This window comes from Pelodiscus sinensis, chromosome 3 (assembly GCF_052426305.1).
Source record: "Pelodiscus sinensis isolate ZL-2025 chromosome 3, ASM5242630v1, whole genome shotgun sequence".
NCBI lineage: Eukaryota > Metazoa > Chordata > Testudines > Trionychidae > Pelodiscus > Pelodiscus sinensis.
Window position 1 is genome coordinate 128,232,711 of NC_143054.1, and position 27,273 is coordinate 128,259,983.

Below are 27,273 nucleotides of genomic sequence, written 5' to 3' on the forward strand. Positions count from 1 at the left end.
GTCTTCAGTTACACATTTATTATGATCAGGCTGTCAGGTTCATATAATCAGAAGAATAATGCTCAATCCCAACAAGGAATGATAGGCAAAGAACTCAAAACAATTACAGACAATAGCTGATTACACCCGTCTGCTGCTGATTTCCTTGTTCATTTGTTTGTCGTGCCGCTGAAATGATATGTAGCTGTAAACCACGTTCTAGCTTTTCAACACAGATCTGTTGCTGTCCCTCCCTTTTCCTTCAAGCCAGGCTGTAAAGATGAGAGTAGGTGGAGAGGTTATGACTAAAGCACGTTGCCAAAAATGTGGAAACTTCATTAGCTCTTCCTGGGGGGAGTGATGGGGAACAATATGATAAAATTATACTAGCAGTAAAATAGCAGCCTGTGTGAATCTAACGGCTTTAATGCAAGGGGCTTTCCAAACTCATTCAGAAACAGTTTTTAACTGATGTCATCCAGTGCTAATCACTTCTGATTCCTTTAATATTTTTATTTAAGGGCACCTGTAACTAACAAGCAGGTAACCAAGAGCTGTAGTTGGCTCTCTGGTAGCTAAGTGATGTCCCTGAAACAACCTGAAGAAGGATTAAGATTCATAATAAAATCCAACTAATATTATTTTCTCCTTTCAAACCTAAAGCACCAGAGAGGAGAGAGAGTCTCTGAAACCATTCTTAATGAGGGGAAATGGAAAAAGTAGAGCAAAGAAATAAGAGGACCATGCACCATAAGAGCTGCCGCAAGGTGTTGGATCAATGACAACATCTGCATGAATTCTTTTTCACGTGGTCTTGGATACAATAAAGATTGTTACTATGGAAACTGGTGTAAAAGCACCAGTAAAAGAAGGCTAGAACTGAAAGATGAAAAGTAAGAAAGATAATATTTTTAGATGAAATATAAGGAATGCAATGAAATGACATAATCCAGGCTTATTGTTTGCATCAGTGCTCAGTAACATATTGTGGTTTCTGCTCTGGACTGCTGAATGAAAAACTGTTACATTTTGTGAATGATAAATAATGCAGTAAAATTTGAGGTCAGGAATTATGATTACCATACTGTCATAAACAGAAGCATTTAATACACCATGCAGCTGTGGATTCATCATGCAGCGTGAGAAATATTGTGCCAACGATCATAATATTCTCAGAAAGTTATAATGACTCACTCTTTTATTGTTATTAAGAAGCAAAGTGCAAATAATTATATGCACATTTTATGTTTTGGATATAGAGAAGCCTTTTATAGAAGAAAAACATGGCCTAATTTTCAAGTGTGTTGAGCACCCACAGCTCATAATGTATTCAAAGGGAGTTGCAGATACTCAGCACTTCTGAAAATCAAGACATATATTTTGAGTCAGAAAGTCTCATCAATTTCCATAATATCAAATGTGCATAAATTGTTTGCTGTGCTCCTTAATTAGGGCCTGATACTGTTCAGAGCTCAGCACCTCCAGAAGGGTGATGAAGATACTCAGCATCCATCTATTATGGCTCTGATTTGGGAAAAATTTTAAGCACGTGCCTAACTGCTTACCTGAACTAGGCCTTTGGTGGGAGCTGAGGGAAATGAGAATTTCTGAAAAGAATCAGTATACATATTTAAGTCTTTTGATATAAAATCTAGGTACTTACATTTAGGCATGTGAGTTCAAAATTCTTAGCCTCGGTGCTTAAAGGATCATAGAATACTAAAACTGGAAGGGACCTCAAAAGGTCATCAAGTCTAGTTCCCTGCCCTCACAGTAGGACCAAGCACCATAGAAAAGGAAGGGCATGTGCATGCTCATGTCAGAGGGAAAGGGGGCATGGGCATCAAAATATTGGTGTGTGGAGCCTGCTGTACACAGGAGACTTGCATCGTTATTCCAGTCACAGCACCCTCGGTAATGTTACAAGGGCAAACCCAAAGGAACGCATTTCTTAAGACTGAAAAACTTTCAGCATGCTCACTACCCTAGGATAACGATCAGTAAATGCCACGCTCAGAGTATAACAACTGTCAGTGCCATTGAATACTGTCACTAGACGTGCTGGGACTGAAAGTCCCAAACCATGTAGCTAGCCACAGACACTACCAGGAAAGCATTGGGTAAATGACAGCCTTAGTTTTGCTGTAGGCCAAGTAAAACATGTAACCAATTGTTTCCACACTTCTGATCAGGCTGGGAGTTGGCCATTAAGCAAGTGCAAAGTATGCTTGTGACAGGTACTGCAATTCCATGTATCTCTGGGGTCAACTTCTGTGTACTGTTTTAGGCAAAGGGTTGCATTCTACTCCTTTGAGGTAGGTTACCTTTGCTCATCCAGGAACTAAAAACATTTGGGGAAAGGGTTGATTATTGCAGTCACTGGGATTTTAAACAGCTCCAGAACAGTACCACCGTTAGGGAGGGTTTGCATATACTAGTCCAAGCAGGTGCCAGAGGCCAAGGAGACAAAGAAAGAACTTTTTTTTTTGATTCAGCTAAAAGTCCTGAACTTTGGTCAAGGGGATGGCCCAAACCCTGCTAAAAGGCTGGAAAGACTGGAGAACCTGTGTGGTCTCCATGGGATTGAAAGGGAGTTACTGGTAAAATATTTACATCCTGGTTTCATTAAATTTGTTTTCTCTGTATGCTTTTATCTTGGAATAGACTTTTATCCTGGAATGTACTTTGCTCTGGAGCAGCTGGTGGTCACTGGTATGTCCCTGTCCTTCAAGTGAAACTAAAGAGCAGAGGAACTGTTTGACCTACTGGAGGTAATTAGTGAGTCCCAGGGGACTGCAGTCTGAAACTCCTAGACAGGGGAGAGGACAGGGGCATAGGTCCCTGCTCAGAGAGAGGTGATGACTGGAGGCCTGAGAGATTCCTGCAGCTGACCATGCAAGTGGCAAGAGGTGCAGTGACCCTGAAACTGTGACAGCACTTATATAAGCAGCACAGCAGGAGCACAAACAAAATAGGAAGAAATAATAAGAACTGGTCTGTGATGCAGGGTTTAGCGAGTGGGAGACACTGGATTGCAGACACTAGGCAAAGGAACAGAGAATGAGTGGGGGTGAGAGGGGGAGAGCACCACAGACTATTGTTAATGGGGGGATTGCTGACAGCAGTTTGATATAAGAGCATCAGCTAAAGGAATTTATGAACACACAGGTAGCAGAGACTTATGATTTCCACGAGGAACAGACTAACCTGACTCTCTGTGTACCTCAGAAAGAGTGGATCAAATCATTACCTGAAAAATTATCTCAGTCCCGCCTGAGGTAATTTTTGGACAAGTCAGTTCAAAGTTACTTTATTGGCATGACTATAATACATGCATTGCCAAAGCTAATATAGAATACAAATTAAATGATAAATTAGACTAACTATTGTCTCATCCTCATCCAACACTAACATTGTAAGCTGAAGAACCCTTGCCTCCTTCTTCCAAAAAAAGGAAAGAAAAGCATGAGAAGAGCCAAAAAAAGAGCAACTAGAAGAAAAAAAATGATTCTATTTAGTGTTGGATGTTGCCTTGACTACAGAAAGCCATTGCGTTTCAGCTGGACTTAACTAACCCATCCAGGGTAAAATCTTGTATCTCGATTTAGCTGGTCAAATTGTGACTGAAACACCTGTCTTTTTTAATGCTCTAGCTTAGACAAGAGCCTAGGGTACAACTTAACTAGCTAAAACAGCTTACAAGTTTACAACAGGGAAAAGGTTCAGAGCAAGTTGGGTTTTGCTAGCACTCATTAGCTAAACCTGACCTAAATGCAAGTGCTTTTCCTAGGACAGCCAAAGACTTTGTTTCTCTTAAGGGATCCATTGCTATCCTAATCTCTGCTGTGTTAATCAGCAATCATGTGCCATTTTCAAGCTTAGATGGAATTGAAGTTGCATCAGAAAAAGCTCATATTTGGCCACAATTTTCACTTGTATTAGCTACCTAACCAGCTAGAAGCCAGATCTCTTATGAGACAGGACAGTGACAATGTTCCTTCCATTTTTTTCCATCTATGTGCAGAAAAAATTTTGGTATGTGCACCAAGAAAAGTGTGGGTATGCACCACCAATAGCAACACATGCTGCTGGCTGTGGTTGCTCTGCTAATCAGCTGGGCATCTCTGAATTGCTTCTGAGTGGCTGCCAAGCGCACAGTGTACAGGGAATGCTGGTGACAAACACCTATTGCTGCTGCAGAGGCTATATTAGGTCATCTATTGTCACTGGTTTTAGCAGCCTGAGAAAAGCAGCAGGTGTCTGAATGAAACCAGTTGTCATTCCTTAGGTCAGGGCCTCTTCCTCTTTCCATTCAACCATCCATCTATAAGACTATGAGGGTCAGACCCATCAAGTCTCACCTTGTGCAGTGCAGGACTCCCTTCACCAAGAGATAAAGACTATATATTTTGAGACTCTATGCTCTTTATGGCGGGAATAGTCTCTTCCTCTTTGTAAGCCACCTAGCTCATTCTGGGCACTGCCATGAACTAAATAATAATAGCCTGCTCCTTCCCTTTCTTACAACTCAGTCCTTTGCCTTCCCTCCTTTCCAACCTTCCTTTGATCTACTTTGACCCTCCATACCCACTCTACTCTCATGGGGGTGCCTAGGAGCTGCTACCAGTCTGAGGGGCTCCACATTGTAGTACACACCTGAAAGAAGTACTCAGTTATGCAGGTCTTCTAAAGAGATTGGCTGGAATCTGGATTTTCATTTGTTCAGCAAAGCTAGGGTTTATTGCAGGGAGGTCTAAAGAATGGGTGAGTTACAATCCTTTCACTTAACAAAAACATGACACTGACGAGTTAGGTTTAGTTTTGATCAACAGGACAGGTGAAGTTTGGGCCAGTCAGCCAGATCACATATTTATAGAGCCAATTTATGCAGCTTCAGTTGAGATTTGCCAGGACCCAGCTGAACAATTAAAGTAAAGCTTGACTAAGTCTCAGGCCTTACTTAACATAGCCCACTTAAAGCTTTGCCTTCCATGAATAAAATTAATTATTCTCACTGATTTCTTAATCAGCCTTATCCTCAGAGGTGTAAATTACAGTGACAGATGTATAATCAGAGAAGTCTTCCAAATTAACCTTTAAAAAAAAAGGAAGGTACTCAATGATGGCTGTACTAAGCAAGGCCCATCTATCTATAACAGCACAACAGCAGTACTAACAATGCCAGGCAAAACCCTGCTGAGAAATGGCCACGTCTAAGAAGTAAGCCATCTTTTACTAAAGCTAGAGGCCGCTGACTAGACCAGCTATCATTCTTTTATCAGGAACTTGTCTTCCACTGGAATAGCCCAGTCCTGTAGCGTACTAAATACTCTCAACAAAGCATTTCAGCTCAAATTTTTAAAATTATTTAGGTGCCTGACTCCTGAGATCACACTGACCTTTAAGCGCATTGTATTCAATGGGAGCTGAGGGCAAACAGCAACTCCCAGAACTGGGCTCAGAAAGGGTTCACCTGATATCAATAGGGCTACGGATGTTAATAAACATAAGTAAGTGTTTTGCTTCAGCAAAGCATGAGTGCTCAGCACTTTGCAAAATCAAACACAGAGGGAGCACGTATTCATTTTTTTAAAATTGTATCCTTTGCTATATATGGTTGTAACTATTTTCTTCCACTATTTGATCTGAGGAAGTGGGTCTGGCCCATGAAAGCTCATCATCTAATAAACCATCTTGTTAGTCTTTAAAGTGCTACATAGTCCTGTATTTTGCTACAGAGGGAGCAGACTGAGCTCCTTCTGACACCTCACTCTGGCATGAAAAGAAAAAGACTAAATTACCCAAAGAGCAGCAGGTTAACTTTGTTGCTGCTGCTAGAACAGTCTGATGTTTTGGGTGAGTTTTCCAGGTATCTTGCGTGCCCTTCCAGTTTTTCTTAGAATAAACTGTCCTCCAAGAGATGGAGTTAGTCTGGAAGCTGAAAGGAGAAGGAAAATAATCACAACATTTTGGAAGCTGCAGAATCTCTTACCAACGGTCATCTTCTGTTAAGAGCTAGTGTTCCACTCTTTCAAAGGTGATCTACCTGGTACATGACACAGCTCACAAACAGTTTAAAGCATCCATCCAGTGACCAATGTCTGCATAGGATATAAGAATATTTAATTTTTTTCTGCCCTAGAAATGTGTATGTACATAATTTTGTAAATACATACCTAATAAAAATGGGGGGGGGGTGTCTAAGTTAACAGAGATTCAAGTTTAAGAATTAAAACTCATAATTGGATAAGTTTCAAAAAATTGTTAGTTAAACCACTGCACCCCATAAGAGTTTTGGATGTGCAAGAAGTAAAGTATTGGGCCCAACCTGCTATTTTATGCAGATACCGTTTTATAATATGAAATAAAAATAAAATGGATTCCAGAAAATGTTAAATATTTAATGATGTAATTAAGCCTTATTAATGTAATGTTCTTTATTTTGCAAATTAAAATTTCACAAGAATTCGTCAGCTCTTTATTTTTCATTACTTAGTCTGGGAGTCTGTCCTATTTATGTGTTGTGAGTCTTTATAAACATTTGATTGATGTTAAATGTTTCAAATAAAAAATCAGTTTATATTTTAGTTGTCATGGCTATATGGAAATATTATTAATATGAGTCAATATTTATAATGTGCATTACTTCCTAATATTTTTTGATATTTTTATTGCCATATAGGACAAATATAGTTCATTACAGATGAAAAATGGTTTAATCTTGAGGTTCTTTACAAGGATCTTGTAAACAATTAGTTTTTAGTGCTCCTTTGGTTCTGCTTCCCCTTTGACTGGTTCACAACACCCCACTGCATGCTTCCCTGCTCCTTTTCTTTCCTTTTGCCACTATCTCTGCTTTCCTCCAGGTAGCCTTCTGGTACTCCCGGAAACCCCTTCCTAATGCAGTCCACCGTATATAATACCATTCTCTTCTCCTTCAAGCTCTTCTTTAAAACAGGTGTCTTTGTGACACCTATGTATCTTAAAAATGAAATAAAAACATCTCTACTTTTGAAATAATGATGGTTAGTGATCAGGGGCGGCCCTAGACTAGCTGCCAGCAACTGGCGCCCTAGGTGAACCATGCAATCGGTGCTCCCCTCCCCCAACTCCAAGGGCAGATATCGACTGAGGATTTTGGTTCTGTGCTGGGGAGAGGGGGGGCTGGGGATGGAGTTCTCTGGCTGGTTGCCGAGGGGCTGGTGGCCTGGGGATGGAGTTCGGGGGCTGGGGGCCGGGGAGAGGTAACAGGGTGCCAGTCGGGGGAGAGAGTCCCCTGCATCTGCCTCCTCCCAAGATCCCACCCCCCCAGAGAGAAGCCGGCATGCACCTCTCTTGGGGTGACCCCCCCCACCGCAGCGCAGGGGAAGCCCCCCCACCCCGCATTCCTCCTCCCCCAGGGCCAACCTCCGCCTCCTGCGGGGCAACCCCCCCACATTCCTTCTCCCCCAGGGCCGACCCTCCCCCTCCCACGGGGCTGGGGAAACCCCCCCGCATTCCTTCTCCCCCGGGGCCAACTTCCCCTCCTGTGAGGCAACCCCCCCCCCCGCGTTCCTCCTCCCCTGGGGCTGACCCCCCCCCCAGCACAGGGGAAACCCCTCCCGCGCGCTGCCTCTCCCAGGATTTACCCCCTTCCTGGATGCAGGGAAGTTGTGCTCCAGGTAAGGCACCGGAAAGGAAAGGGGAAATGGAAGGGGCAGGGTTTTGGCGCCCCATGTAACTTGGTGCCATAGGCGGCTGCCTAGTTTGCCTATAGGCACGGGCCGCCCCTGTTAGTGATTTGTAGCTAGTTGCCAAGCGAGGCTCCTGTATAGGAATGTAAGATTGCTCTGATGAGCCCCCCCTAAACTCAGGATCTAGGCCGTTGTAGGAAGATGCAGGTATTACTACTGACAGGTGGATCTTAGCTCCAGAAAGGACAGTAGAGGGGAAAGGAATTTGGGGCAGAAATACCTCAAGCTGGGATAGAGAAGGCTCTGCTGGGAACTCTGCTGGGAACTCCAGCTAAGTTTGAGGAAAAAGTTGAACTTAGATAAATGTACTGTTATTTGAGTTACTCATATAGCCAAACACCCATGTGGACTACAATGCAATGTACTTGGAACAGGCTGGGAATACTTACACTTTGGCTGTGTCTAGACTGGCCAGTTTTTCTGGAAAAATCAGCCGCTTTTCCAGAAAAACTTGCCAGCTGTCTACACTGGCCGCTTGAATTTCCGCAAAAGCACTGACGATCTCATGTAAGATTGTCAGTGTTCTTGCGGAAATACTATACTGCTCCTGTTCGGGCAAAAGTCCATTTGCTCAAAACTTTTGCGCAAAAGGGCCAGTGTAGACAGCTCAGATCTGTTTTCCGCCCCGATCACAAAAATGGCGATCGGGGCTTTTTTGCGGAAAACCGCGTCTACATTGGCATGGACGCTTTTCTGCAAAAAGTGCTTTTGCGGAAAAGCGTCCGTACCAATCTAGACACTCTGTTCTGAAAATGCTTTTAACGGAAAACTTTTCCGTTAAAAGCATTTCCGGAAAATCATGCCAGTCTAGAGGTAGCCTTCAACTTTAGTTTAGCAACAATATCTGAGTGTGGATCACAGATGTGTGCCCTGCTAACCAAAGCAAGATCTTATTGTTGTAAGCCTTACTCCTCTTTCCTTTGTTTTTCTCATCACTTACCATGCTTAGTTAGGCTAGGTCTAGACTGCAACGTTTTTGTGGGAAATGCTACGCAAAATGTGCTCCGCTTTTTCCACTTTTTTTTTCGGAAGAAGCTTTTCCGCCATTTGGCCCTGCCTAGACGGGGCCAAATGGCGGAAATGCCTCCTCTTTTGGCGAAAAAAAGCAGAGCAAATGTGTTCCTTGGACACAGCGGGGGTTTTGCGGGATATCTCTGGTAACCCTAAGTCATACTGAACTACATTTGACTGCTCACTGGGGTACAGATAAAATTCATCATGAATATGTGTGGCAAGACTGGGTCTTTGGACTGTCACTTTAGGGGCATGTGTCTGATCCTGGACCATTACTATAATCCTTACTTTTACTGGTTGTTTTATTGATGTCAGTGGATCTATTTTTGTGAAAAAGGGTTCCAGGGTCAGGTACCATGTCTTCCTTCGGGATCCATGGGCAAGTCTCTTAAACTTGCTGAGCCTCAGTTTTTTCATCTGTGAAAGGGATAATGATACCTGACTTTGTTTATAAACCACTTTGGGATTCTCAGAGGAATATGCTACATAAGTACTAAGTATTATTATCAGAGCTAGAAAAAACACACCGGCTCCGGGTTCATAGAAATTTTACCTGAGCAAATTCACAGAATGTGCAAAATAGCTGTTGACTCACTCCCTGGAAAGGAAAGAGCAAACCAGCCAAAGAAGAGAGCGGACCAGCCAAAGAGCCATTGAGTCTTTAACAGCTGATGAAGGAAGGAATTAGAGAATTCCTTGGCCTGTTCCCTTCATGCAGAAATGGGGGGTAAGGAGCTGCTAGCCCTCTTTGGAGGGCAGCATCAGAAGAGCCCGACAGAAAGGTAGGGACCAGTATTAGTTGATTTGGGGTGCAGAATTCATTGATTTATTGGGGGCATTATTGGTGGGGTACAGCTTTCGGTGGGACAGAAATTAGTTTTACAGGGCGTCCCTGCTATAAGTTACCCCGGTATACATCCGTTCTGCACTAAACTCATTGATGTTTGTAGGAACAGATGCGTTATAAGTCCCCCCATTCCCTGCTCTTAAGTCGTGCAAAAAAAACCCCAATTTGCACAAACGGAAGTCATCTGTGGGAAAAAATTTCTCGCTTTAAGTCCAAGATTTTTTGAACATATCTTGGACTTATAGCCTGTACTTAGGAAAGGGCAGAATTGGTTAGGGGACAGAAGTGTTTTATTTTGGTATTTCCTAGCACTTCACATTTTCTTGGCACAACACTGATCTTGCTTTAAGTTAGGATAAAAGGAAGCTGCATACTAAATTTGGGGGTCCTAGCTCCTCCCATTTAGGAGGAGTTCTTGAACAAACAGATTCACAGATGTATAGATAGATGGATAGATAGATGGATAGATACCTATGTACAAAGGCCAAAGTTGCTCTTAGAAGTTAAGTGCAGCATCTCCTTCCATTTCAAGTGCCCCTTCTCCTGCTTTTTCAAATGAACTGGATTTTTTTAAGAGTCCCCTGCCAGCCCACTCTAACTCAAGCAACTGCTGTGTGGTATTTTCCGATGGACCAAAAGCACCACACTTGTTGTATGTATGTATGTAGGACATAGTATCCAAAAAGTGGTGCATCCATAGTGCTTATATTCATATAGCTAGTTCTGATGCCCCAAGGAGCATTTAAGATGCTACCTGCATTGGCATTCTAGAGAAAAAAAGCAGACGACACATTTTGACAACATGCCTATCAATATTACAGATATTGCTCCATACTGCACACATTCATACTTATTTCCAATTCTGACTGAGTGCTGTTTGTCATACATGCTAGTGCTTTGCCTGCAGTAAACAAATAAGGATCTAGAAGTCTCTGACAATGGAAGACAAAAATATTTGCATCCTGTCTGCACTACAGCTTCCACTGGTGAATGTGCACCAGTGGAGAATTACAGCTCCCAGGTTTCCTAGCATAGATGCAAGCAGCCCTAGTATCAATTCAATTTTACTTGCCTAGTTTCCACTGCAGCATGTCTAAGAAGCTTCATTAAGTTTACATTGGATCCAATTCTCCATTGCCTTGCACCTTGCATGTCATTTATACCAGTACAAAGTGAAGTAAAAATCCCACCAACTCCGAATGGAAGGGTTTAAACCCACTTTGTAGCAGTGTAAATTAATATGCCAGGTGAAGGACAATGATGAATGGAGACCACAGTGCTTGGAGAACTGGTATGGCCCTAATATCCTTTCAATCAATTATATCGGCAGGAAGCAAACAAGTGATGCCAAATCTATATTAATTAAGCAATAGAAGTGTCAATAATTTTTTTCACTTTAAAACACATGCCATTATTTCTGAAATGTGGCAGCTTGGCAGCCAGATTTCCTACCTCTCTGTTCTGGCACCACCTTCTATGGTTTTAAGTTCACTTAGTGTTTTAATTTTTTAGCAGGATGAGCCAACAACACACTGTAACAAAAGGCTGGCACGCCCACTATCATAATCTGCAACTCCCAAGTGCGATATAAGCAGAGAAAAATTAACTGAACTTATAAAGATTTAAGTGCTGGAGGTAAAAGTAACCGTCTGAGGGTATGTCTACACAGCAAAGTTATTTACAAATAACAGCCGTTATTTTGAAATAACTTTCCTAGCATCTACACAAGCCAACTGCTATTTCAAAATTAATTCGAAACAGCAGAGGACTTATTTCGAAATTGGTAAATCTCATTTCACGAGGAATAGCGCCAATTTCAAAATTGCTATTTTGAAATAAGCGCTGTGTGGATGCTTATTTTGAAAGAGGTGGCCTCCAGCCCTTCCCAGGGTGCCCTGCTGGCCGCCCTGGCCACAAGGTAACTTCTGACCTGATGCCCTGCTGGAACCGGCTGGCCTTGAATGTGATTCAGCGTCCAATCAGTGTGGCTGCGCCATTTTGAAATAGCAAAAAGCTATTTCAAAATACATTGTGTGTAGACATGTTATTTCAAAATAAGATATTTCAAAATAACTATTTCGAAATTAGATATTTCGAAATAATGTTGTAGTGTAGATATACCCTAAGTGAGTGCTTGCTATCAAGAATGTATACTGATTTTCATTAATATTCCCTATGCTTCAGACATATATTGAATGTGGCATTCCAGAGAACTGAAACCTCTTGGTTTTCAAGAAGGTTTAATTTGGAAAAGGGACTGAACAGTGGAGCTCCAAAGTTTGCATCGGATACAAAATTATTCAGTACAGCAAAATCCAAAGCTGACTGTGAGGAGTTACAGGGAGATCTCGCAAAACTGGGTTGCTGGGCAACAAAATTGAAGGTGAAATTCAACATCAATATGTGCAAAGTACAGGTAATGCACATTGAAGAACATACCTATACAGATAGATTCTAAATTAGCTTTTACCATTCAGCAAACAGATCTGGGAGCCACTCTGGAGCCTTCTCTGAAAACTTTAGCTCAGGATGTCTGAAAAGGTTCAGAGAAGGGGAATAAAGCTGATCCAGGGTATGGAACAGCTTCCATAGCAGGAAAGACTAAAAAACATAAGGGCTGCTCATGTTAGAAAATGGACAACTAAGGGGAAAAGTGATAGAGCTCTATAAAATCATCAATGGTCTAGAAAAAGGGAATATTAAAGAGTTATTTCCTTTTCCCACAAAACAAAAACCATATGAAATTAATAGGCAACAGGTTCAATACAAACAAGAGAAATACTTTTTCCATACAACTTACCTGTGGACCTCATGGCCATGGGACGATGTAATGGCCACAAGTATAACAAGGCTCAGAAAAAGAACTAAGTAAGTTCATGGAGGGTAATTCCATCAATAGCTATTGACCGAGATGGTCAGAGACACAGCCCCATGTTCAGGGAGACCCTACACTCTGACTGAAAACATGAAGGGAAAACAGGGGTTCATCATTCCAACCACCCAGAAGCTCTGGCATTGGCCACCAAAAGACAGGATACTGTGTTAGATAGATCATGGGTCTGACCACTCTTACATTCTTATGCTGATTAAGCTGATGTTTAGCAAATTGCTTTTTTCCTGGTGTTGATGGAGGAATGTTCAGGCTGTGATAGACTAGCTAAAGTGTAAAAATCATGTACGCATTTTTATTACCACAGCTGTTATGTTATGCACACAGAACCACTACAAAAGAAGGTGTTGAAACAGCATAGAATGTGTGTTGCCCCAAATCTTTCCAGATTGTGATGGCCACTTTGTGGATACTATGAAACCAAGGCTTGGCTAGGTGGGGAAATAAACTCTTGCATCAAAATGTCCCTGCAACCTCTGGTAAAGGACAAGCACAATAATATCCTTCTCAAAGCTAGTTCTTTAGCATGGATCTCAAAGTGCTCTTTGCCAAGATAAGAAAGCAGTTTTGATTATCCCTGTTTTAGAGAGAGAGAAATGGAAGTGTGAGGAGGTTAGTATCATGCCAAAACTAACAAATCAATTAAGTTGCAATGTAGGGAATGGAATTCAAGCCTCCTGACCCCAGTCTTATGTTCTGTTGACTAGTTACAGATTTCAATAAAGGGATATGGGCTGCATTTTTGTTGATTGCATTTGATTTGGGAGTGGGGAAATTGGTCCAAAAACTGGAAGACTGATAAGTTTGCTGGCCTGTGACAAGCATGCAATGTACCACTGGCCACAACATACAGTCGCTCTGCTGATTTGAATAGGGGGGACTTTGGTTCCGGAACTACATTTCACATCTGCTGAAGGTTTCAGAATGTCTGAAAAGAAACAGAAGTGGGTTTCTTTGGGCTACAAAAACTGGCAGTGAGAGCTGGGGAAAACCTCTGATTAATACTTACATTAAAAACATACCACTGGGCAGAGGAACAGAAAAATGTAATTACATCCCACCTGATTATCGGAAGAAGTGCAGTGCCACTGTCTTCCACACAGTGTCCTTCTCTAGACTGTGTTGAACAGCTGGCAAGTCACCCTGGAGTGAGGTGAGTGAGGCCCCTTGTCCATAATGATCAGTTTCACTGTCATCTGTGTCACCACCATGCAGCTTTCTACAGCAGTGCCAGGACCACTAGACCAACTAGTGCTGTCACCACTGCATCTGTTTGCTTCTGAAGACCCAGCTACTTCTGTTTAGAAAGCATGATAAAGGAAGGCACTTGTACTTTAGGGATTGAAATTGGAACTGAAATCTATTCCTGGCCGTGACTCTAAACTACATGCAAGGTCACAGAACAACAAAGAATGCCTGCCCTATTGATATGTTGTTAGATGCTGCTGTTGCTGTTTCTCTGGCAGTGACCGTTTGCTTATTCACCTCCTCCCATATGCAGTACCCTCCAACCTTTGCCCACCACCCAAGTTTTATGACCCCAAAATGAGATGCCGTTCACAACTGATCACCAGATCTTCACAAAAACAATCCTCATCTCGTGTATAATCTTGGTCATCAGTGAAACAGCAAATTATCTTGACTAGGCTTCAGAGTTACTACTCCACTGAGATTAATGGAAATGTTTCACTCCACCTTAAGAATTACTGGTTTAGGTTGTGTGCAGACTTGTCAAACACCATTGCTTTGGCTTAGATCTGTCTCACATTCTGAAAGCTATTTTCACAACATCCTATTTCCACAACTACAAGGGCTAGAGATTAAATTTTGTAAATGAAAGTTCAGAATCTGGTGCACAAGATGGCAGCCACTACAGTAGAATCTCTCTCCATTTGGAAGAGTTTTTGTCAGCAGACAAGTAGGAAAAGCATGGATTGTCAGCCTCTTTTGGTATGTTACGTGGAATCTGAAAACAAAACAACTACCTTTGAGCAACATTATTCTTATCAAGAAGTCCAATATCAGGTTCTGATGCCACTATTGTTACACTGTGTCCTGTGCTAGTCGTAAGTTCTTGCTCTTGCTGTGCAGCATCTCCGAGGTCCTCATTTTCTGCAGTCTCTAAACTGAGCGTAGATTCTGCATCTCTCGCTACTGTTGGCATTTCTGTGTCTTGATTAACGACCTCCTCATTTTGAGGCAGTGGCATTGAAAAGTCATTTGTAGGTACAAAGTTTTCATCAACAGAACTGGAAGTATCCCTGTCAGTATGGTCACCGCCTAATGTCTGAGGCATCTTTTCTGCTTTAAACTCTTAACTGCTGCTTCACTCTGTTGCTTTGCTGTCTCTTACTTGCACTATTTTCAAATCTTCACTTCATTTTTATAAAGGGTTTTTTTTAAAACACAGTAACACACAATAAATTAATTTGCTAAAGGCTATTGGTTATACAAAATTTTAATTGTACATACTTCACAATGAATATTATATAATAATGATTTTGGGGTGTTATTTAATATGACCCTAATAGCTTTATTTCAAAGTCTTGACATTTTGTCTGCTAACATGTTCCTGTTAAATTGGTGCATTATTTATGAATATGAACACGGGGTGATTGCCACATTATATATAAAGTTGATTAAACAACCAGAATTAAAAGTTTATTATCACAAAAAAGTCTTTAAAGGTGAATCTAAAACTGGACAAAGAGCTGAGCTTGATATGGTTATTGTATATGAAGACACACAAGAAAAAACAGGAATACAAAAATCTCCTATGCAGAGATAAACATCTAATTTAAAGGTTAAACTCACCCTCAGACCAAGCAAAAATCACTTTACGGTAACAAAATTAATTACGACTTTCAAAACCTCTAAACTATGCAAAGACTGTCAATAGCGTTTCATAACGTAGAATCACTAACCACAGAAGCTACTCCAGTCGTGCAGATGAAAACTCGGCTGTGACCAAAAAACTGGGGAAGGCCAGAGGTCCCACAATGATTTAAATCAATTTTTTGCAGGTATATATATATATAGCTTCTTTTGTTGTCTCTGTTATAACTGCAAGGTGTATTATAAATGGAAATGACTTGGTAGAAAAATGTCAACATGTAAGGCACCTTTGTCTCCTGAGGCCCAGGCCAAATGGCCCTCCTGCCCCTCCCCGGGCCTCCTGCTTTGCTAAGGAAAGCAACTGCCACATTATTGTGGGGGGAGAGGGCAGTTAGAGGAAGCTGCTTATGAGGGCCTTATGACTGGAGCTGTCTTAGAAAAGAATGGAAATGCTACAGCAGCTGCATCGGCTGAGCCTTCTAGCAATGAGATGCCATTCACAACAGACTGTGCAGATCTTCAGAACAAGAGCAGCCCTCATCCTGTGTATAATCTTGATCATCTGGAGGCACTGTCACTCCCAGCTCTGTTTTATCTAGCCTTAACTCCTGCTTCTTGTGACTCTTTAATTAAGTGAGGAAGAAACCGAAATCTCTCCATTGAGCGATGTTTGTTTTTGCTTTCACAGGTACATTTATCTGCAGTGCCTATCAGCACCTCCCAAACTGATAAAGTGTAAACGCAAAGTGATGTTTTTTTTTTCTCTCTCTCCAGTGAGCCAGGACTAGATTGATGGTTCTGGAGTCATTGTGGGAAGGATCTTAGTTGAAGAAATATAGTTTGCGCATTACTCTGAAGTGTTCTCTCCTGTACACACAACTCCGGGCTGACAGAATGCTGCAGCCAGAGGGGATCATGACTTTCCATATAAGCCAGTCCTGCCCATGACATTTGTACAAGTTCTATGGGCAGTCTGAAGAAAGGGAGAAAAATCTTGAATTTGCCCCAAAGTTCAATGGTGAACCAGAGCAGAGCCCCAGGTGGAGATGCTGCTGAACAGCAGGAGTGTTGTGTTTATGAAGATCATGTCCTCATCCTCTGCAGTTCCCAGAAAGCTAATTACAATGCCATGGGCCGGGACCCAAGCTGCTGTCACCAAGTGAAGCTCTACTGGGCACAGATGCACTGAAGTTGTTCACAACAGCTGATGACCCCCTTGATTCAAAAGTATAGCAGAAATGGAGCTGTCAGCCAGCTCTGCACTTGAACAGTGATGGCCCAATTCGCAATTGCCTTGCACCCGGTATGGCTGTGGACACCTCTGCAATGTTGATGTAAAAATGTTACCATTCTGACTTGGCTGTGTATACCCTGTTGTCCAGGTGTAAATGTTGCGTAGCATAAGATATAAGGCAATGGAGACTGCAGCCCACAAAGTTCTGCCATACCAATTCACTGCCACCGTTTAAGAGTCACTCCATCTTGGGAGCCCTTTTCAAATGCAATGCTCAGAAAGGATTTTGCACATAAAGGAAGGACAGTGAGTACAGTGAAAAAAGGGTGCAATAGGAAGAGGTAAACTAAAGTCTGTGAATGGTGCATAAGTAGATGGGTAGGCTGAGAAGAGCAGGGCTGAGAGAATTTAATGGTGTTATCCAGGGGTGCTAATGAGCTTTAGGATCTGGTATGTATTATAGAGAAGGGTTGGATGTATTTGTATCCCCTCTCCATCCTACAGAAGGAGAATGGAGGCTGAGGCAAAGGATCCCAAGATACTTACAGAGAAGGTCTTGAGAAAGAACTTTTTCCCACAGAGAACACTGGTCTCCATGGCTGGAGGTTGACATTTTCCCTATTGTGTCCCACCAAACTCAAGGGTGAGTGCTATGATTAGCTTTTTATCTCTGAGTACTTTTCAGAATCTTCGGTCTGGCCTATACTGAACAGTTAGACAGGCAGAGCTAGCTCAGTCAAGGATGTGACAAGACCACCTCCTGGACAATACAGGTTTGCTGACAGTGTCCATGCAGCTCCATCGACACAGTTGCTCAGGCAGGTGATGTTACTACACTGAAAGAAAAAATCCTATAGGTGCTGGTTGTGCCTACATTGCAGGTCTGTGCTGACATAGCTACGCTGGTATACTCACCAGAAAACAAATATACTAAAGAAAATTGAGATGGAGTCCGATGATAAGAGCTTATCTACACTGGCACATTCTGTTGCCAAAAACTGCCTTTTGGTGACAAAACAGTCAGAGCATTTCCACTGCAATATGACTTTTGCTGGGGAAAAAAACCACAGTTTTGGTAAAAAAAAACTTCCAACCCTGCAAAAGATTTTGTCTTTTCCCCTCCCTTTATTGTCGACAAAGAGGAAGCATGAACTCTGCTGTTCGTTTTGTCAACAGAACTGTTTTCTGCCAGTATCCCACAATGCCTGCCCTGATGGCTGTCTCAGTGTTCAGTGATCTCTGCTCCCACTGCTGCTGCAGAGGGAGAACTGGAGAAACGGCTGTGCTGCTTTGACATTCCTCAGCACGGAGAGTTCACAGGGCTGCAAGGGAATCCCAAGAAGCGCAGGGATCAGCTCTTCTTTCCCACAGCACTTCACTTTGGGATGCTTATCCACACTGTTTGCTCTATCTAGACAATGAAGCTACCAACATGGCTATGAAATGTTGACAATGGAGGCAGAAAAGCCAGTTTGAGCCATTTTCACTTTTGGTAACTTGTGCATGTCAAGAGCATTTTCGTTGCCAAATCTTCCCAGTGTAGACATAGCCCTAGGCTTAGCACAAGCACTGGGAAAGAGCTGTGAGGGGAATAGCTAACAGTGCTGGGAGAAACTGTAGCCTGGTTCACACTGGCACTTCACAGCACTATAACTTGCTCTGCTGGGGGGGAGAGAGAGTAGTGTTTTTTCACACCACTGAGCCAAAGTTATAATGCTGAAAAGTACCCATGTAGACTAGCCTCAGGAGTTAAGTCTTCTGTTTCCTTTCCCCTCTCTCCCCCCACTGCCCTTCCTCCTCCCCTGAAGGCTGGACTGTTGAGTGATTTTTTCCCCTGTGGACATTTGCTCTAATTGCAATCGTTTTTAATTCAAGCTGTGTTTGTATTTATTTCTAGAAGTCAGAGATGATGCCAATTGCTAATGCATTTCTAAAATGTTGTTCTTTCTAGTTGCCTCAAGCAGTTTTCCTATTTCTGTATATATCCTTGTTACTACACACCCTTTTTCCTGTGTAGTGGGAAACCTTAACTATCAATTGAAGATCAAGACCAGCTGGGGACTGTACCTTTCTGGAGGGGAGGGCTTCCTCTCCGCTACCCTTCTCCATCCTCTTTCCCTTTCTCTCTCATTCTTTGCTACACTCCCATATTGCACCTTTCCTTGATTTAGACTGTGATCTCTTTGAGAGAGAGAGCCAATTTATGTCAGGGAGTTCCTGAACACCCATCATCATGGTACTTGTATGGGTGTTTCGTCATTAAATCAAATGTAGAATATAGGAAGAGGCTTTCCATCTGTTCCAGTGTCTTTGAGGAGACATAGGAGCTGGGACAAGGGTGCTGTCCAACGAGAAGTGGAAAAAAGCATTATATTTATTCCTGTAACATATCTCCATGATTACTGCTGGTCTCCTGTATTCCAGGAAATCACATTTAGGCATTTGTGCTCTCAAGAATAGAATGTGGAGATAGCAGACAAGACCAAGCTAATGGTGTCTTCACTGGTGGTTTAGGAAGGGACAGATGCTCCAAGAGGCCAAGAGTCCTTATTACTTCCCTCCACCATAGTCAGCAAGCTTTACATACTACAATGCTCCCACTTTAAGTCCTCCCTGAGACAGTAAATACAGCTTGTGCAACTGCTATCTTCAGAACCCTGCCTAGTCTGGGAGTTCGAATCTTTTGCAATGTTTGTTCTCTTGCTAATGTTAGACTAGGGGTCACAAAGTCAATTTACCTTAGGGCCAGTCCTCAAATCCTCCTGGTGCACAGAAGGCACCCTCCTCTTGGCAGCTGCTCCAGGGAGGGGAATGGAACGGGGTCTCCACCTTCCTACACAGCACCCAGCTGCTCCCAGGCAATTTAAAATTCCTTGGGGGCACTGCTGGACTAGAGCAGCTTCCAGCTGCTAGCTCTGCACTGCAACCAGCACATCCCTGTAGCCTGGGAGAGATGTGTGCAGAGCCAACCATCCCATCCAGAAGATGGTTTGGGACAGCCACTCCAAGCTCTGTGCTTTAAGGGACACTGCAGCATCTGCCCCAGCCATTCTATGGACATGATGGTTCCCCATACTCAGGTTAGCCTGCAGAGCCTTGGGTGGGCTCGTGCTGACAGCAGAAGCAAGCTTCTACTGCATTCACCGCAGTGACGGGAGCTGCAGGTAAGCAGAGCAATGCAGCAGCCTCTGCTCTGCTCCACTCCACCGTCATTTCCCAAGCCAGCCTAGTGCAGAGGCTGCTGTGTTGCTCTGCTTCCTTGTGGCTCCCGCTGCTGTGGTGAGTGCAAGGGGATGAACCCCTGCTGCAGACCCACACCAGGTCCCCCTGTAATTCCGGAAGCCATGTTCCTTGGGGTAGGGAGACTTGAGGGAAAGATGCAATGAGGGGAAGAGGGCAGGACAGGGGCAGAAAGAGGCGGGGCAGTGGTGGACCCGGGGCTGGGCTTGGGGGGGGACACACACATACACACAGACGGCCACAGGCACTCGTGCTAGTAGCCGTGCATGGGCTGGACTGTGGACCTATTCAGGTGGGGGATGGCCCATGGGAGATAGAATGTTCTTGTGGTTCAGAGACAGAACATTCAGGAGACGTGCTTTCCATTTCTGGGTCTGCCATAGACTTCCTGGGTTGTATTAGTCTTTGAGCCTCAGTTTTTCCATCTGTAAAAAGGGGTTGGTAATGTTCACTTATCTCTCTGAGGTGTTGCAAGGCTCATTCGTTACAGCCTGGGAAGTGCTCCTAGTTCCTCAAAGATATGCTGCATTTTTCTATCAATGTTTTTTAAATATAAAGTTTCTCAATTTTAGAGGATTATTATGGTGTGGGAAAGAAAAAAATGGAAGTAGAAGTTTTGTGAGATCAGGCGTGACCTAGGAGGTGCATATTCTCCACAATTAAGCAAAAGGCTGTAATTAAAGCAAATTTAAACAAGAGGAGAAGCTCATATCACACCAGCTATGGAGGCAGGAGCTGTGGGGAGCACTGCTCTCCTACATTAGATAACTGTCAACCCTACCCGGCTCTACTTGCCTTGCTAAAGTAGACTCTCCTTTAGGTTTCAGCACTACAGGGCATGTGCCAGTTAGTTGTACAGTTGTGATTCTAATGTTTTGTATGCATAATTCAACGTGGAAATCAGGAATTTGTGGCCTATTTCTGCCCAGGGAGGTAGCTCCATGGGTATCTGAAGGAACAACCAGGCCTTCTAATTAATAAAATGTGTGCATGCTTTTCAAAATTAAGCAGTGGACCAAATTCTCTTCCCATTTAAACAGATGCAACTATTAACTTCAATGGGAGTTGCATGCATTTAAAAAGGCCAAAATCTCTTATGATTCAGTGTATAGCCAATGATATTATTTTTATATACTTAAACATGTACAACGTAACACCACTACCACCGCCAGTGGGCAATCCTCTCTCTCAGGCAAATATGTCAAAGTATTCCCATGCACCTGTCATTGCAACTCTGGTTGACCTTTACAGTCAGCCTCTACTAGGGAATTGATTTTTACTGGTCCCTTGAGTGGTTGCTTAGGACAGATTTCACTGTATATCAGAAGAGAAGCCAGAGAAGACCCTTAAACAGCTCTGTCTTCAGCACACATGAGCTTTAAAAGCCTAGTGGTGGACAGCTCCATTTTTGCCAAAATTTCAGCCTATCTTCTAGGTATCCTAAACCCAGATTACTGAGCGCCTTGAGCAGACGGACAAAAAAAAAAAAAAAAAAAAAAAAAAAAGACACACACACAAAAAAGATTTTGAGTAGATGTGCTATGGGAAAGCAGTGTCAAGAGCAAAAGACAAGTTTGATGCCCTGAGGGTAGCCTGTGTTTCAGGAGTGGAAGGTTCTCATTATACCTTGCTCCTTTAAGATAAAAACAGAACTCCAAATTCACACTGATATAACCAAGAGCAGAACTTGGGTGCCAATATTCACATGGATCAACCAACAACACAGTAGGTTCCTTTGTAAAAACACCAAAAAGGTTGCCTCATTAGTCAAATTGATCTGAACCTTTGAGCTTCACCAGGCTAGACGTCTCAGAAGCTCAGATTTTCTTCTGGGCTATTCATTAATTCTTACTTTCATTTGGGCTGAGAATAGCAGGAGGATTGGTGTTTCAGGACTTGGGGAGGAGGGGTTCCACAAAAATAAAAAAAAGAGTAGAGATGTAACATCCCACCCCTATCATTACTGCCAGGGAAGTAAACATTTTTCTGAGCCCCAGAAGCAAGTGTTGAGACAAGAGTTTCTCTCTATTTCTTCATCTCCCAGGTCTAGACAGATGACTTTTTTTTAAAAGAAAATCTGAGGGATTTACTAGAGGTTAGATAATATTTTTAGATGTGTTTCCACTTTTCTGTTGGTAGTTCATCTATTTTTCTCAAATGTATTTGGTATTTGAAGTTATTTGCCAAATTATTTTTACAAACAGTTCTTGGTCAGGGAGGAAAATAGGGCCCAATATATTTTGCCCACATTGGCTACTAAAGGCATGAAAATGCTGAATTACTTAATGCACTACCAGTACTGCCTAAGCATGTTGTGCACGGATGTCGTTCCCTGATACTACAAGCTGATAACATAACCCTTTCACTGCAAATTTTCAAACAAACACTTCCCTGGGTGTCTTCTTTACCTAAGCGAAGCCCTGTCTCTCCAACAGCCATAGGCGATTGCTGTAGCACAGAGCTCAACCGAGACTCAGACATAATGAAAGAGGGAAGATTACAGAGATAGTTAATGGCCACAGCTGCTACTGTAAGCGTCACTCTCCCAGGCCCCACTTAGCGTGAGAGGCGTTATGTTGCAGATACTTCTCCTCTGCTGCTATACACAGTGTCACTGGGGAAGTCTCCAGAAACAGAACCGCATTGTGTTGGTGCTGTCTGCCAGACTGAGAAAACCAATCATTCTCTTTGACAAGCAGAGCCCCCGCTTTCCCCTCTGCTACTGAAAAAAGTTGCTTCTAAGGGCCACATTCTGATCTCAGGTTACCACTGAGAATCTACAGCTACTGAATAAAGCAGATGATGTCAGCCCAGCACAAGCAAGATATAATCAAACCCAGGGCCTAGGGAAGATACAGGTGCACAGAGCGATACTGTGATAGACAGATACTTAGTCGCAGCCAGGAGACATTCCACCTATATACTGGAGAATGGTACAGAATCCAGTATTAGTTCAGAGTCCAAGGAGACAACAGGAGGGGTTCAGTTCTGAGCCCTGAGCAGCCTGCTGCAAGTGATTCTCCCTCTCTTGACAACAGCTAAGGAAACTGCTGCTCAAATATGCCCACCATTGACTAGCCAACAACTCGTGGGGGGAGGAACTACCAAGCATCTACATGTCAAATTCACTGCATACAGCTATGCCTGTGCTACTGGTGGGCCATCTGCAGATGCCACAGAGCTGGTGCCTTCCACAGGAATGGGCTGGAAGGAAGAATACAGAAGGTATGTTTTTCTTCCTCTTCGGATAGCCTCTCATTCACTTGTCGCTGTTATCTTTAAAAGAAAGGAGTGCGTAGCTTTATCTAGGTGGAAGAGGATGCAGCTTACCTCTCTGAAAGCAGGCGTGCAATCATGCCTCAGTTTTCTGAATTACTACTGTGTTCTGAGGGCTGGGGGGCAATTTAGCCCGTTAGTCAAATCAACAGACTCCCACTCTCTTCCAAAAAAGGCCTCTGCTTAGACTCGGTCATCCTTCCCCTCTGGCTGAAGGGGGCTCTTCATCTCTCCTTATATTGGGGATCAAGCAATCCTTGGCACTTCAAGCCCACTGTACCTCTCAAAGGCCCTTCTCTCAGTTACAGGGTTTTACCATTACACATGGTGGAAACCCAGGCCCTCTCACCATTGCAGGCTCCAGCCTTGGAACCCTGTACCCTTTTCTTCAGCCTCAAGTTGCCTTGCATCATGAGTTTCCCAAGGCCAATTCTGTTTAGGCCATCTCCCTGGCCTCTTCCAGCAGTAGGGTTGCCAGGTGTCCGGTACTGACCCGGACAGTCCGGTATTTTCACCTCCTGTCCAGTAAAAAAATTCAGAAAATACCGGGCACCTAAAATGTCCAGTATTTTCTGTTTTTTCCCCCTGCCAGGAGGCAAAAATACCAGACACCCGGCAACCCTATAACACACTCAGCAACTGGGCCCAGCCCCTGACACTCCCCACCCCTGGACTTCCTGCTTACCTGGTTCCGCAAGGAAGCTGTGTTCTGGCTTGATCAAGAAAACAAAATGGCCACCAGCAAAAAGCCTAAAGGAATCAATGCCTTCCCTGGGTCTTAGTGCTCAACCACTTCCCTGTTCCTATCCTTATTCTGACTCTACATGCACTGAAAGGGGCATGCTGGGTTTTTGTTTTTTTGCTCAACAACTTTGGTCTCCCCTTCCCCACCAGAATTTTTTCCCTGGTGTTTTTTTTTGGGGGGGAGGGGGGGGTTAGTATTTTTGGTTGAACCATCTGGCAACCTTATCCAGCAGTCTAGTCCCAAGCCTCTCCCAGTCTCCACACCCGGCTTCATTCTAGGCCTGGGGGGGGGGGGGGGAGGGAGGGAACACCACTCCTCTTCCTTAGGTATCCTCCAGTTAAGCCCCTCCTGTTTCTTTCCCCAGTTCTCTCAGCACCAAAAGCCACCCAGGAGCCCTTCCCCAGCCAGCTGCTGCTGCTTTCCTGCTCCTTCCCCCCCCCCCCCCCTCCATTGAGAGCAGAAAGTTCTTATTGGCTCTTTCCCAGCAGGCTTACCTATAACCAGCAATCATTCCATCAAGGAGGAAAATCAGGCATAGGTGGGAGTAGGGGCCTGTGCTCTTTTAACAGGCCCAGTCACTCTGTGACATTAAGCACTTTTTCAATGCCCTCTAACAAAGAGTAAGTTGTGTTTAACCCATTTGCCCCGGTACAGAGAGCACCTCCACTTTCAACTCAATGAGAATAAAATGAAGGCAAGAACAGATCTTCAACATGGCATGTGTGTAAAGGAAAAGGTAAGTTAAGCTGGACCAGCAGTACTATAGTACAATTGCTAAAACAATCTGCATCGATAATTTGAGGCATCCCCCTTCTGTTAATCACCAATATAATTGTGCATGCAATTACACACCATAATGCCCACTATGGTCATCTCAAATGTAACATGCCTTCATCTTTCAGATGCAAAGAGGATAAAAGCGGGCAGGTGGGCAGAATGGCCCAAAATCTGTTAGCGGGAAGGGGGCTGAGAGACACTGCACATTTCTTCCTCAGCCCTCTGGAAGCACCTCTACACAAATAATACACTGTTGGGGCTTTGTGGGCTTAAGAGATATGGCTGAGTAGACAGTGAGCACAGCCATGATATTTCCATGTGCATCATCCAACTCTGTTGGGAGACCCCCAGTAGGGCTTAATGCTGATTGCCAGTATTAACAGCCACAGTTTCTGCTCTGTGCTGTTAGCCAATCCACACGTGTCTGGCATAGTATACACCACATTAATGGGCATTAGATGCAGTGAATTAATATAGTATACATACATCTTGGGAAGTTATGTCGCCTGAATGTACTGGGCTTTCCCACAATTCTGTTCACCCATGTCAAGTATCCCAGCTGAAGTCAGCTATGGCATTAGAAAACAGGGAGTGTATCAAAGCCAAGATGCAAGAATGATGTGACCTAGCACAGGCTGGAATAAATCTTTCCGCACACCTGCTTTGGAATGTAGTATGCAAGAAAGAGATAAGAAAGACACAGAGCACCAACAAGTTAAGGGATTGTTTATGAACTGGTAGGTTGGATTTTAGTGCCATGTAAGTTTTGTAACTTATAAAATCATACTATAAATACTACTAGCTGAAAGGCAGCTTTTTGAGGTATACATTCTGTTTAAAGTGAACATGCTGCGAAATTTTTCTTTCCGGAAGGAGAGTGTGTCTCTTTCTCCTTTTTGTATTGTGCTGCTTTGTCTCCAGACAACAAATTTAGCTAAGTTACCTGTTTTGAACATGTTAAAGAATAAAGCATGAATGTAGTCAGTTTTAGACAACAGTGCGATCAAGTTCCTTAAGAGGTTCAGCGCTGACCCAATAACAGACCCGGAAGGCACTGATATCCAGTATCCATAATGCTGCTGTCAGACAAACAAGTCAGAGTAGTAGCATGGAGGAGTTAGCCCTGTGTATAAATATCTCAGAGCTCTGAGGTTTTACCAAACCATGCCACCCTTCTTTCCTCCTGCTATTCCCCTAGCCGCGTTTCTCAAACCGTGGGTCCCGACGCCTTGGGGGGGGGGGGAGGTCGCAAGCAATTTAGAGGGGGGTTGTGGTATCACAAAGTTTGAGAACTCCTGCCCTAATGGCTTATCTCAGAAACTGGCAGAGTTTTCCAAGTAAATGTAACTCTGACTTTTTTTCCCCCAAAGGAGGACACAGCACAGTCCAAAGTGTTCTAATTCTTCATCAGTAAGTACAGTAGTCAAGCATGAGGTGGCCAGGGCCAACTAAAGAAGTAGATTGAAAAAGAAAACAGTTGAGAGCTGTGCAGGAAGCCAGTAACTGAAGAGACTGGTGTGATTCTTCCAAATCTTACACAGCAATCTCCAACGAACATACAATGCATCATCAACATCAAAATCTGTTTTGTAAGTTTCCTGCTTGTTTTAAGAGACAGCACTATTTGCAATACTATCAATGCACATGCATATTGCGAAAATGTGATGCATTTCAGGTTGCTAAAATAAATCTGATAGAAAAAACAAACTAAATCTGATTTGGAAAAAAAAAATCCCTCCAGCATTTATCACACCTGCCATTTGCCAGTCAAGTGTGCTAAGGGAATAATAATGAAGTACACCCCAAATGACAAACCATTTCCCTTTGCCAGCCAGTCTGCTTCTGCAGTACAATACTAACAACACTTCCCTATGCCTTTTGGACATCTTCAAGGATACAGTAATAGTATAAATGGATTTTAAAAAGCTTGTCCCAGCCATAAAAATGTGCTACAAATAAATGCCTTTTTGACACAGAGATCCTCAAACTCTTGAAACATAAGTAAGGCCCTATAGGGAAGCACTACTTTCAGAGTAAATTCATTTTTTAAATCATTACAACCCCTTGAATATACATTTCTGTTTTTGCTTTAAACATGTTTTTTGATCATTTGTCCAAGGAACTAAAAGCTGATCGAACTCTCACCGAAGGCAATGGGAGTCTTTTCATTGACTTCACTAGGCTTTGTATTGGACCCAAGAGGAGTATGTCTACACTGCAGAGCTATTTTGGGATCCTGGAAATATTCCAAAATAGTTACTCCACGTCTATTGAAACAACCCATTATTTTGAAATAGATTTCAAAATAACAGGAAGCTTACTCTGACATCCTGGTAACCCTCGTTCCACAAGAGTTAAGGGGAATTTTGGAATAGCGAGTTATTCCTAAATAGCACCGAAATAAGCCTGGAAAAGTCAGCATCACAGTCTTCAACCAGAGAGCTGTGCAGCACCCTGCTGCTCTGAAATGCAGGCCAGAGCTGGAATGCTCCAGTGACTGAATTTAGGGAGGAGAGAGGTCAACCCCTAAAAGGTAAATGCATGCTCCTTAATTTTGATTTTATGTTTTTACCCCTATTTTTCAGCCAGCAATGGTGAGACATCAGGATATGGCAACTTACACTCTCCATACTGAGGCAGAGAAAGTCTCCTTCTTCTGATTGTGACATCCCAGTATCCTGAAGCAAACAACATTCAGTCTAC

The 27,273-nt window shown here is 43.1% G+C and overlaps 2 long non-coding RNA genes across 2 annotated transcripts; one reads left to right on the top strand and one right to left on the bottom strand.

Moving 5' to 3' along the window:
* On the bottom strand, window positions 1-27,271 carry LOC106731955 (uncharacterized). Its single transcript, XR_016349238.1, has 3 exons — window positions 27,192-27,271; window positions 5,781-5,917; window positions 1-251 (listed from the first exon to the last, which is right to left on the bottom strand). It is a non-coding gene; the product is annotated as an uncharacterized LOC106731955 (long non-coding RNA).
* On the top strand, window positions 22,624-27,273 carry LOC106731954 (uncharacterized). Its single transcript, XR_001368199.4, has 3 exons — window positions 22,624-22,997; window positions 24,448-24,529; window positions 27,156-27,273. It is a non-coding gene; the product is annotated as an uncharacterized LOC106731954 (long non-coding RNA).